The sequence below is a fragment of the Scylla paramamosain genome, chromosome 16 (assembly GCF_035594125.1).
Source record: "Scylla paramamosain isolate STU-SP2022 chromosome 16, ASM3559412v1, whole genome shotgun sequence".
Lineage (NCBI taxonomy): Eukaryota > Metazoa > Arthropoda > Malacostraca > Decapoda > Portunidae > Scylla > Scylla paramamosain.
The window spans coordinates 17,840,176-17,854,666 of NC_087166.1; the positions used below are offsets into that span (position 1 = coordinate 17,840,176).

General features: G+C 37.4%; 1 long non-coding RNA gene across 1 annotated transcript in view; it reads left to right on the forward strand.

Moving 5' to 3' along the window:
* The first annotated feature begins 1,084 nt into the window (after nt 1-1,084).
* The window catches only part of LOC135107817 (uncharacterized), a 50,362-nt gene continuing 36,955 nt past the window's right edge, over nt 1,085-14,491 (forward strand). The window contains exon 1 of the long non-coding RNA XR_010272008.1: nt 1,085-1,326. This is a non-coding gene — a long non-coding RNA (uncharacterized LOC135107817). The remainder of the gene's footprint in view (nt 1,327-14,491) is intronic.

Consider the following 14,491-nt stretch of genomic DNA (forward strand, 5'->3'; position numbering starts at 1 on the left):
AATAAAATAAAAACCCATAAAACTGAAAGTTAAAATAGCGGAACTACGAGGTCGAGCCTGGAGGTGCCGCCACACCAGGTAAGGCAATTATGTTCTGGAACCGCAAGTTCGCCATAATCAAGCGGACCCCGACAGTAGGGATGGCAAATAAAACTGCTGGCACCATACATCCCCTCATCCTGCCTGCACGACTTGAGATTGCAGAGAGGGGAAAACAGAGAAAGAGGATAGGAGTAAAACAGAAGATCAAAAGGTCACAAGCAAGAGAAAGAGAAAGACCTGATGTGTCACCCATCAGGGAAGGGAGGGTGGGAACTCCCTGGAAGACCGGGTGCACAGCTATGGCTGGGAGTCTGAATCCACCCTCAAAGATGGAAGGTAATAAGCAGGAGGAAAAGCAAGAAGCAGCTAGGGGAGAGTGAGGTTGCTGCATTCCTCATCCAGATAGAACTGTCCCCTACCCGGCGTGAAAATAGCTTGCAGATATACTACAAGCTATTTTAGGTAGTTACCTCTTGTCTGTCCTTTAAAGAAAACAACAGACATTTGGCAATGGATGATGGGTGCCACCCACCAACCCCATAACAATGCAGAATAGCAACCTATCATCAGCCAAACAATTTCGATTGAAATAGTGAATGATACATATGGAAAATATTTTTGGAAACCAATGTACCAGTGTTTTTTTTTTTTTTCTTTTTTCTTAAAGATACTAAACTTATTGGCTGTCAGAGGTGACGGTTAATTAGTGCCACGAACCACACATATTAAACTTATAATCATTACTTATGACAGTAGCCATGGTGTTTTAACATAGCGTTTGAAGAAAAAAAAGCTAGTAATTCAGCATGAATCTAGAAAAAAATATCACGTACAAGATTCTGAATCTTTTGGAGCGACGTGAGAAAAAAAAAAAAAATGTATGAAGAAACACGAATTAAAACAATGACTGATGTCGACATCGTGGATGCCTTGAGAGCACGTATGTTATCATTTTCACACACACACACACACACACACACACACACACACACACACACACACACACACACACACACACACACACACACACACACACACACACACACACACACACACACACACACACACACACGCACACAAATGCATCATGCAATTTCTTTTCCTCAGTGAGACTCTAAGCTTAGGTTACGCACCTTGAGACGCGACTAGCAATATGTGGTCGATGAATGCAATGTTACTGCTGTTCGTTCTGGTAGGGGTAGCAAGTGAGACTTTTATTGAACCTTTGGAAGTCAGAGCATTGAGGTGGATTCGCTGGGCTGCTGCAGTTGATAAATCTATGAGGTAAGAGCAATACGTTACTTCTTAGAATATGATACTAGGTTATCAACTGATAGGTATCAAAATATTTTTTAGAGTTGAGCTTTGGATGAATATAAACATGAAAAAAAAAAATAAATAAATAAAAAAAAATTATATATATATATATATATATATATATATATATATATATATATATATATATATATATATATATATATATATATATATATATATATATATATATATATATATATATATATATATATATATATATATATATATATATATATATATATATATATATATATATATATATATATATATATATATATATATATATATATATATACGAGTATATATATATATATATATATATATATACAATTTAGGTTCCAAATAAATAAGTGTTCTCTTTTCTGACCCAAAATGTAGCACAAACACTCTCAAAACACACACACACACACACACACACACACACACACACACACACACACACACACACACACACACACACACACACACATACCGATTGAGCCCCATATTAAGGGTAGCTAAATAGAAATACTTTGTAGATAAATTAGAATCAAACCAGTGAGATCCAAAATCTCAGTGGAAAACATGAAATTCCGTATTAAGAAGGATTTTAGTACAATGAAACAACAACAAATACATTTAAACTACAATGAACAGACCTATCTAATAAATTTAATGAATTTTTTTTTTTTTAAGAATGAGAGACATTGAATTTTAATTTTAATTTGAAAGAATATTTCCCTAACCTCCCTCCTACTACTTATTATTATTATTATTATTATTATTTTTTTTTTTTTCTACTGAATTGCACACAAATGCAATATTTCGTAAAAGCAGTAAATCCACAGGGCCAGGTCCTGAGGACAAGTTCTTGAAACATACTTCTTCACACCTACTACGTTGTCCTTATTGTGTCCTTAAAAGCAGATGTTATTTCCATCTAGAAATCGCGAGTTATTCTACTAGACAACTCTGGAAACAAAACGGACATCGACAATTAGCAACCTATTTAAAATTTACCTGTATTTAGCAATATATATATATATATATATATATATATATATATATATATATATATATATATATATATATATATATATATATATATATATATATATATATATATATATATATATATATATATATATATATATATATATATATATATATATATATATATATATATATATATATATATATATATATATATATATATATATATATATATATATATATATATATATATATATATATATATATATATATATATATATATATATATATATATATATATATATATATATATATATAATGATTGGCGACCTATTTCAAATTTACCAGCATTTAGCAATATATCTATATATATCTATATATATATATATATATATATATATATATATATATATATATATATATATATATATATATATATATATATATATATATATATATATATATATATATATATATATATACTCGTATATATATATATATATATATATATATATATATATATATATATATATATATATATATATATATATATATATATATATATATATATATATATATATATATATATATATATATATATATATATATATATATATATATATATATATATATTGTTAAATGCTGGTAAATTTTAAATAGGTCGCTAATTGTCGATGTCCGTGTGTGTGTGTAAATTGGTTTCAAGGAGTGTACAGTAATTCGAAATATTATGTAAAGAGGATTATAATGGTGTGTACCATAATGATCAGTATTAGGTACAATTTTATTTCATATTTACATTAATGACATTTTGTTCAAACCCTAAATTCAGATTCACCATGTGTGCTGATGATACAAGTCTATTGCTTATTGACATAAAAAAAAAAATACTAAATTCACATTCAAAGTTCCTCAGAAATACAGTCCTTATACCGGTGAATTATATCTAACAAGTTAAAGATTGATGCTACCTTATCCTACAGACGTTGCTGACCATGGAATGCCACACCTCTCTCACTCTCTTCTTATTTGTAGCAGTTGTTTCGCCATGGTTCCATTTCCCACAGCTCTTATTATTAAAAAAAAAAAAAAAAAAAAATATATATATATATATATATATATATATATATATATATATATATATATATATATATATATATATATATATATATATATATATATATATATATATATATATATATATATATATATATATATATATATATATATATATATATATATATATATATATATATATATATATATATATATACAGTAAAATCCCTCTCATCCGGCATCAACGGGACCGCCGACGTGCCGGATACTTGAATATTGCCGGATACTGGAATAGAACTGAAATTATGTCCACAATCACCACCCTACACTCACGCATCTTACCATAACAAAGATCAGCTGATCTTAATCAGCAGCTGATCTGATCAGCTGCTTAAGTGTAAGCACAACACGCTTCCTCTTTTCTACAACTTTAGGCATGATGAAGGCGTCAGGCGATAAACAGTGCACACGCAGGACTGAGTCACTGAGTAAACACAGTGCAGTGGGCCGCGGGTGGCGTGAAGCAGTGCGCTCTGGTGGCGAGGGGACAAAGTATGCCTCGCGCGGGAATTTTAATCGATTTTTTCAGTACACATTGATTTTTTATTGATTTTAAGGTTTGGGGAAAAATGTGCCGGATGCTTGAAGCTGCCGGATATTCGAATGCCGAATGAGATTGATTTTACTCTCTCTCTCTCTCTCTCTCTCTCTCTCTCTCTCTCTCTCTCTCTCTCTCTCTCTCTCTCTCTCTCTCTCTCTCTCTCTCTCTCTCTCTCTCTCTCTCTCTCTCTCTATATATATATATATATATATATATATATATATATAGATAGATAGATAGATAGATAGATAGATAGATAGATAGATAGATAGATAGATAGATACATAGATAGATAGATAGATAGATAAAACGCACCCATCTTAAATCTAGTCTTATTTCTGTCCAGTTATTCTGATCTGCTCCCACTCTTACTGTCAGTTTTTGGTTCCAGTACAGTTTGTATATAATTATTAATTGTTTTCCATATACTTATGTTTCGTTTAATATATTGAGTAAGTTTTTATGGCACTAAGACCAATTACATATTCTTCCAAAATATATCTTCTTTTTTATGCAGTTATTGGAGTAATGGCCAAGAACAACGGAATGTTATATATATATATATATATATATATATATATATATATATATATATATATATATATATATATATATATATATATATATATATATATATATATATATATATATATATATATATATATATATATATATATATATATATATAAACAAACAAAAAAAATTCAGTGTAGAAGAAGGTGATAATGAAGTGCCATTGAGGAAGAGGAGATAGTTATCTGGAAGATTTTGTAGAGTGGATAAATGAGGGAATTTAGTTTTGAGGCAATAAACAACACTATGTTGCTCTGTCATGGTCAGGAATCGTGGGAAGATAAGAAGTCAAGAGTTCTGTGGCTTTCTTGTGTGAGTTGGTTAATTTCTGAAGGGCTGAACGTCAAAGAAAAGACGTGGGAAGTGCACAATGGTATCATTAGCATAATGATACCATAATGATCATTGAAGAATAATGGGAATAGAGTAGGGGACAGGACAGAACCCTAAGGAACACTATTTATAGACTTTTGAAAAGATCGATGACGATATGCCACTGCAGCAATAGAACGGTCAAAAAGGAAATTTCACGTGAAGTTGCTGAGAGAAGTATGAAAGGCCATAGGAGGGCAATTTGGAAATCAGAGATTTGTGGTAGATTCTGTTAAATTCTTTTCATATATCTAAAGCGAAAAGTTTCACCAACATCACTAAAAGATGATGACCAAGACTCGGTAAGGAAAATCAGAAGATTAGCAATAAAGTGGCCTCGATAGAGCAGATGCTAGTGATCAGATTCAAGATTATGAAGTGACAGATATTTAAGAACCTTTCTGTTAAGGAATAAATAAAAAAAAAAAAAGGCAATAGGACGATAATTTGTTGGATTAGAGCAGTCACCATTTTTTATTTATTTATTTATTTTTCAAGCAGGTTAAAAGTAGGCAAACTGCCAGCAAAAAGGAAAGGTATATATGTTGACATAGTTGACAGAGGCATGGTGTAAACACACGCAAGGTCAAAGAACAATTGGAGGAACAGGGCAAAATACTGATCGGAGGAACTCATTGGAAAAGACAGAGCTATAGCATAAGCAGAGGGATTGAAGGTTAGGAAAAATCAAGAATGTTGGGCGTATCTCCAGTACATTAAAAAATATAATGTCAGGAATTATATCCTAACGAGTGCCATTGTGGCTGGTGGTTGTAGGGAAAGAGAGTTGAAATGACAATTGAGGCAGTGCACCTGATTTGTGCACACGGCTCCTTGCTAGATTCGACAGGACTTTTTTTTTTTATATAGGCGAGATACTGGCCAAGAACAACAAAAATCTAAAAAAATCAAAAAAAGAAAACAAGCCCACTGAGATGCCGGTCCCGAATAGGGTTCGAAGAGGTGGTAAAAAAAAACTGAAGGATGAGTGTCTTGAAACCTCCCTCTTGGAGTTCAAGTCATAGGAAGGTGGAAATACAGAAGCAGGAAGGGAGTTCCAGAGTTTACTTTGGCTGTATGAGATGGAGTGTTCTAGGATTGATTGTCACCTCTGTTCTAAGTTGATGATGCTTGGAGTGTTGGTAGTGTGGAGGGCTGGCAGTGAGAAACGATGATTTTGGTAGCTTGTAGTTCGTGGATAGTTGGTTGATATAGTTGATATGTGCGAATAAAAGACATGATGATGAGATTTCTTCTTGATTTAATAGATGATTGATTGTACACACTGGATTCGAGACGAAATTGTAACGTGATGATTGATTGTACTCCCTCTCTCTCTCTCTCTCTCTCTCTCTCTCTCTCTCTCTCTCTCTCTCTCTCTCTCTCTCTCTCTCTCTCTCTCTCTCTCTCTCTCTCTCTGTCTCAACGTGATGATTGATTGTACTCCCTCTCTCTCTCTCTCTCTCTCTCTCTCTCTCTCTCTCTCTCTGAAGTGATATGATTGATGACTGAGCAGCATCTCAAAACTGATTGTGACTCAGCAGAACTGAGTGAGAAACCAAGACTGATTGCTCATGACTGGGTGACTGACTGGGACTGAGAGCTCGCCTCTGACTGTCTGCGACTCTGACTCTCGAATGAACTGTGACTGAACTGAACTGAGAGGTTGCTACCATGTGGGCTGTATTTATTCAAGCTAAGTGGATCGCAGATAGTTATCCCTAAGGGCTGAAAGTGGGTGTCAAATTCCCTTGAGATAGAGAAGGAAGACGAACGCAGATGTTATCCCTAAGGATTGGAAGTGGGTGTGAAATTACCTTGAGAGGTAGAGAAAAGTGGCCAAACGTAGGTGTTATCCCTAAAGACTGGAGGTGGGTGTGAAATTCCCTTGAGACAGAGAAGGAACACATATACGCAGGTGTTATCCTTAAGGACTGGAAGTGGATGTGAATTTCCCTTGAGATAGGCAAGAAGGAGAAATGAACAGGAAGGAAGACGAACACATGTACGTAACTGGCCAAGGTACACATGGGATGAATATATGACTTATATATCATAATAGTAATTGTTGAGACTGATATAACAATAGAGCAATAAAATGTGAGCAATTAACATATAATACATGGCATAAGAGGGAGAGTACAGAACGATAACATTAATAATAATGTTCAGACATGATCAGATAATATAACACATGTACGACACATATAAGTAAAGAGAAATATACACATATATACATGGTATTAAAATAGGATGATTAAAAGCTTGGAATGGGAACAAAGTTTAAGTGTGTAAATAAAAAGGTGTGTGTGTGTGGTCAAGCTTGAGCTGCTTGAAGGATCAGTTAATTCAGAACTTAATGATAGCAGATGTACACACTCATCATCGAATCCCTTGTTCACACGCTTCAAATGATCGACATGGACGATCTGTTCCCCTAAGGTTTTGAGTTCTATAAGTTTTACTTTGTGGCCATGGAGAGATTCGATTACACGGTGTGACCCAAAGAACAATGGATCTAATTTAGAGTTACTATCGCGAATTCTGGCGAAGACTATATCGCCAATTTCAATGGAAGAATATGTCGGTCTACGATGTTGTTTCTGCAGCGTCACAGCTTGTGATACAGTAAGGCGATCGTGAATGAGCTTATGAGTGAACTGAAAATCGCGGAGACATTTGACGTAGTCATTCATGTACTAGACATGATGCGGCGCGCCGTGGATAAATTCATATGGAAGACGCTTGTCGGTACCAAATAGCACAAAATGGGGAGGCTCGTTGATGGTGGAGTGGATTGCTGACATGATAGAGCAGGCTGTCTGAGGGAGCCATTCGTCCCATGAGTGCTTTGCATCTGTTATGTAACGCAGAACATCAAGGATACGTTTATTGCAACGCTTTACTTTGCCGTTTGAACTTGGTGAGTGAGGAACAATGTTACATTTCTTGATGTGAATTTGTTTATAAATCTTCTGTAAGACAGAGTTATTGAATTCAGCGCCATTGTCAGATAAGGTGACATGAGGAGAGTTATAAGGACAAATCATGTCGATAATCGCGCTACCAACAGAAGTTGTAGTTTTGTCCTTGAGAACAACAAGAATGGTAAAATGAGTGAAACTATCCACACAAACAAGAAGATACTGATAACCGTTCTCTGTAAGTGGAAGTTTGAGCAGATCAACAGAGACCGAATCCCAAGGAGCGGAAGCGATGGGGTGTGGAAACAGGGAACTCTCGTGAGCCAGTGAGGTACGATGTGAAGCACACTGAGGATAGATCGCACAATATTGAAAGGTATCTTTCCTCATAGTCGGCCAGAAATATGATCGTTTTGCTTGCACGAGGCATCTGTCCCGACCTGGATGTCCTGATTGGGGTGAGCCATGAATGTGGTGAAGTATGATACTCAGTAGCGACTGAGGTATCACGAGCTGAGATAAACGTCTGCCAGAATCGTTAGTAGAGACATCACTCGACTTTTATAAGAGATCGTCTTACATGAAAAACGTATCAGCACTCACTTGCAACTTGGGAAGATTTGTTTCATCACTATATTCAAAGTAATACACTAGCAATACTACTACTACAATACGAAGTAACACTAGAACAGAAGGCGTCTGAACGTTGATGTTTCCTTATTTCATCCGTGGTTGGCATGGCAGGAATTTCTATCATGACGAAGATGGTAGCAACATTGCGTGATAGTGTATCTGCCACTGAGTTTGCCTTACCAGGAATATATATATATATATATATATATATATATATATATATATATATATATATATATATATATATATATATATATATATATATATATATATATATATATATATATATATATAAATATATATATATATATATATATATATATATATATATATATATATATATATATATATATATATATATATATATATATATATATATATATATATTTTTTTTTTTTTTTTTTTTTTTTTTTTTATGTAGGAAGGATACTGGCCAAGGGCAACAAAAATCTAATAAAAAAAATGTACACTGAAATGCCAGTCCCATAAAAGGGTCGAAGCAGTGGTCAAAAATTGGTGGATAAGTGTCTTGAAACCTCCCTCTTGAAGGAATTCAAGTCATAGGAAGGTGGAAATACAGAAGCAGGCAGGGAGTTCCAGAGTTTACCAGAGAAAGGGATGAATGATTGAGAATACTGGTTAACTCTTGCGTTAGAGAGGTGGACAGAATATGGGTGAGAGAAAGAGGAAAGTCTTGTGCAGCGAGGCCGCAGAAGGAGGGGAGGCATGCAGTTAGCAAGATCAGAAGAGCAGTTGGCATGAAAATAGCGGTAGAAGACAGCTAGATATGCAACATTGCGGCGGTGAGAGAGGGGCTGAAGACAGTCAGTTAGAGGAGAGGAGTTGATGAGACGAAAAGCTTTTGATTCCACCCTGTCTAGAAGAGCAGTATGAGTGGAACCCCCCCAGACATGTGAAGCATACTCCATACATGGAAGGATAAGGCCCTTGTACAGAGTTAGCAGCTGGGGGGGGGTGAGAAAAACTGGCGGAGACGTCTCAGAACACCTAACTTTATAGAGGCCGTTTTAGCTAGAGATGAGATGTGAAGTTTCCAGTTCAGATTCTAAGTAAAGGACAGACCGAGGATGTTCAGTGTAGAAGAGGGGGACAGATGAGTGTCATTGAATAAGAGGGGATAGTTGTCTGGAAGGTTGTGTCGAGTTGATAGATGGAGGAATTGAGTTTTTGAGGCATTGAACAATATCAAGTTTGCTCTGCCCCAATCAGAAAGTTTAGAAAGATCAGAAGTCGGGCGTTCTGTGGCTTCCCTGCGTGATATGTTTACCTCCTGAAGGGTTGGACGTCTATGAAAAGACGTGGAAAACTGCAGGGTGGTATCATCAGCATAGGAGTGGATAGGACAAGAAGTTTGGTTCAGAAGATCATTAATGAATAATAAGAAGAGAGTGGGTGACAGGAAAGAACCCTGAGGAACACCACTGGTAATAGATTTAGGAGAAGAAGAGTGACCGTCTACCACAGCAGCAATAGAACGGTCAGAAAGGAAACTTGAGATGAAGTTACAGAGAGAAGGATAGAACCCGTAGGAGGGTAGTTTGGAAATCAAAGCTTTGTGCCAGACTCTATCGAAGGCTTTTGATATGTCCAAGGCAACAGCAAAAGTTTCACCAAAGTCTCTAAAAGAGGATGACCAAGACTCAGTAAGGAAAGCCAGAAGATCACCAGTAGAGCGGCCCTGACGGAACCCATATTGGCGATCAGATAAAAGGTTGTGAAGTGATAGATGTTTAAGAATCTTCCTGTTGAGGATAGATTCAAAAACTTTAGATGAGCAGGAAATTAAAGCAATAGGACGGTAGTTTGAGGGATTAGAGCGGTCACCCTTTTTAGGAACAGGTTGAATGTAGGCAAACTTCCAGCAAGAAGGAAAGGTAGATGTTGACAGACAGAGATGAGAGTTTGACTAGGCAAGGTGCAAGCACGGAGGCACAGTTTCGGAGAACAATAGGAGGGACCCCATTAGGTCCATAAGCCTTCCGAGGGTTTAGGCCAGCGAGGGCATGGAAAACATCATTGCGAAGAATTTTAATAGGTGGCATGAAGTAGTCAGAGGGTGGAGGAGAGGAAGGTACAAGCCCAGAATCGTCCAAGGTAGAGTTTTTAGCAAAGGTCTGAGCAAAGAGTTAAGCTTTAGAAATAAATGTGATAGCAGTGGTGCCATCTGGTTGAAGTAGAGGAGGGAAAGAAGAAGCAAAATGATTGGAGATATTTTTGGCTAGATGCCAGAAATCACGAGGGGAGTTAGATCTTGAAAGGTTTTGACATTTTCTGTTAATGAAGGAGTTTTTGGCTAGTTGGAGAACAGACTTGGCATGGTTCCGGGCAGAAATATAAAGTGCCTAAGATTCTGGTGATGGAAGGCTTAAGTACCTTTTGTGGGCTACCTCTCTATCATGTATAGCACGAGAACAAGCTGTGTTAAACCAAGGTTTAGAAGGTTTAGGACGAGAAAAAGAGTGAGGAATGTACGCCTCCATGCCAGACACTATCACCTCTGTTATGCGCTCAGCACACAAAGACGGGTCTCTGACACGGAAGCAGTAGTCATTCCAAGGAAAATCAGCAAAATACCTCCTCAGGTCCCCGCAACTAGCAGAAGCAAAACGCCAGAGGCACCTTCGTTTAGGGGGATCCTTAGGAGGGATTGGAGTGATAGGACAAGATAAAGATATGAGATTGTGATCGGAGGAGCCCAACGGAGAAGAAAGGGTGACAGCATAAGCAGAAGGATTAGAGGTCAGGAAAAGGTCAAGAATGTTGGGCGTATCTCCAAGACGGTCAGGAATACGAGTAGGGTGTTGCACCCTACTTTACTATCCTTTGCTATCCTTTGCTATCCTCCATGACCTACGTCATGGAGGATAGCAAAGTTGTAGGCTAGTTCACCAGGATGGTCAGTGTAGGGAGAGGAAAGCCAAAGCTGGTGGTGAACATTGAAGTCTCCAAGAATGGAGATCTCTGCAAAAGGGAAGAGGGTCAGAATGTGCTCCTCTTTGGAAGTTAAGTAGTCAAAGAATTTCTTATAGTCAGAGGAGTTAGGAGAAAGGTATACAGCACAGATAAATTTAGTATGAGAATGACTCTGTAGTCGTAGCCAGATGGTGGAAAACTTGGAAGATTCAAGAGCGTGGGCACGAGAGCAGGTTAAGTCATTGCGCACATAAACGCAGCATACAGCTTTGGATCGAAAATGAGGATAGAGAAAGTAGGAGGGAACAGAAAATGGGCTACTGTCAGTTGCCTCAGACACCTGAGTTTCAGTGAGGAAAAGAAGATGAGGTTTAGAAGAGGAGAGGTGGTGTTCTACAGATTGAAAATTAGATCTTAGACCACGAATGTTGCAGAAGTTAATGAAGAAAAAGTTGAGGAGGATGTCAAGACACTTAGGATCGTCGACAGAAAGGCAGTCCGACCTGGGGACATTTATGGTCCCCTCCCCAGATGGGGACTCCGAGGCTGGTGTAGGAGTCGCCATGATTTTAAAATATTTGAGTGAAGGGTGCTTGTAGTTTTGTGTGAAGGAAGAGAGTTGTCTTTAGAGGGCAGGCTGTGACTGCCCCCTTGTGTTGTGAGACACAAAGGGAAACGTTCAGTGAGGTCACAGCTGGGTTTAATGATAAGTTCACAGCACCCCTTGAACAGTGCTTTAGACCTGACTGGGAGTAATTATCGTTTCGGCAGGTGTCTACTGCCTCCTCCTCCTATGAAATTGTAGAATTAAATTCTTGAATCAGGAGATGCTAGCGAACAAATTGACCTGTGAAGTTATTGCCTTTGAAGGTCTCTATGACAGCATAATGACCAGTGTGGACATGAATCATATAGCCTAAGATGACTTCACGAAATTATGTAACGCCCAGATCACGGCGAGACTTTCACGCTTTGTGACGTCATAATTTTGCTCTGCCTTGTTGAGAAGTCTGCAAGCATACGCTAATACGCGATGTTTACCGAGTGAATTTTTCTGCATGAGAGCAGCACCGATTCCAAAGCCAGAAGCGTCAGTGTATAAGATGATATCTTTCTCGAAATTTTGAAAAGCAAGAACCGGTGCTTAACACAAGACAGTTTTGAGATCAAAGACATCTTGTTCCTTTTCAGACCAGATGAATGCAACATTTTTCTTAAGGAAATGAGTAAGAGGTTGACCGATAAGGCTGAATTGTTTTTTTATCAACTGGCAATAAAATCCAGCAATTGCCAGATCTGATCGATATTAGTAGGGAAGAGATAAGACCTGATAAGACCTGAGATAATAGAATTCATCAATCTTTGGAACGTTAGTGGCGAATTACGTAGACCCTGGGCGATGCGTTTGGACATAAATTGGCCAAAGGAGGTAGTGAAAGCAATACCTGGCCGTGAAGTTTCCTCTAATTCAACTTGAAAGAATCCTGAGTGTAAGACTAGGGTAAAATATCACCTAATCTCGGCATTGGATAACAGTTAGGAATGGTAGATACGTTGAGTTTTCTGAAGTCGAAAACAACGTACCAACCCCCTTGTTTCTTTGGAACGAGTAAGGGAGCGTTATGAGGTGAACAGGCAGGTCCCACTACATCCTGAAGTAACATAGCTCCCACAGCTTCATTAAGTAGAACTCGACGACTGTGTGGCACCCTATAGCTGGGGATGTAAGATGGTCTGCACCCAGGTGTCATGTGGATAGAGTGAGTGATGACGTTTGTGTGGCCCAGAGGTTCACCAGGGAACGAGACAACTTTCCTGAAAGTATTTGGGAGAGCGAGTAATTCATGTTGAGATTCTGGGAAATCAAGTACAGATATGTGATCATCCATGATTGGCGGGAGAGAAGACATGTCATGGCTGTCAGATGCATATACATTATTGACAGAAAAAAGGAAATCACCCAAGATTACAACTTTCTCAGAGTAAGGCAAGGCTTCTTCGAGCAGCACACGTGCTTTGAGCTTGACAGGCGTAGATGTGACATTTTCCAGCCCGATTTTACAGAATACATTTTCATCGATTGTGGTAAGAACGGATTCTAATTCAACACCTTTGCATGGAGATTGTTTTGCATTGGAGATTGTTTTGCATGGAGATTGTTTTGTTGTAAAAGCTAACTTAACGTTAGCGTTTACAACATATACAGCACATTCAAATACCATAACCGGATCTGCTAGCAAAATGCGTTTACAAGGAGTTACACTGTGGTCTGACTGGGAAGTTGACTGAGAATGAGGCTGTGAGACAGGCAAATTAGATGACATAACACATGAATCCCGTGTAGATAACATCTGATCGCTAGCAGAAGGAAAAGTTGCGACAGATGTCACTACACCAGCAAGAGAGGAAATATCAGAGGGGAGAACATCGATTTTATTGATGGCAGGGAAAAGACTGATGTCATATTTGCACATGGTGTTGAAGCCTATGAGAAGATCAGCATTGAAAAATTCATCAGATACAATATAAAAATAATGACATATGTCTAGTTCCAGGGATGATAAAGACCGTGAAAAGAGTACTTTCCCGTGAGGTAATTTTCCCAGATATACCGTTGAGGTTGACATCAGCAGGTAATTTAGTGATATCCTGAGAAGAGGAAGAGAGTTTCCGAAATACATCCATTTTGATAAGGTTAACTGCAGTACCCGTGTCAAAGAAGGCTTTGTGTGATAGAAAGTGACACATAATATCTGTGATAATACCATTTAATAATCGAACATATCGAATGTTGATTGAAGGAAGTGCTGAGTTAGGAGAATGTGCGAAGCATACCTTGTGTTTCGTACCATGTTTAGGTACAAAGTAACAAGAAAACTTAAGGATAAGCGATATTATGGTGATTGGTCAGAAAAGGTGCCCAGGAACACAGGAAGGTAATTCACCTCCCACTGTACAAGAAATCGGCCCGTACCCACACGCAGCTGAGGAGTCACTTACCTGGGTATGGAGTGTGCTGTATTCAGCTACTCTTCCTGGCAAGCTACCATGGAGACTCCTATGCCAT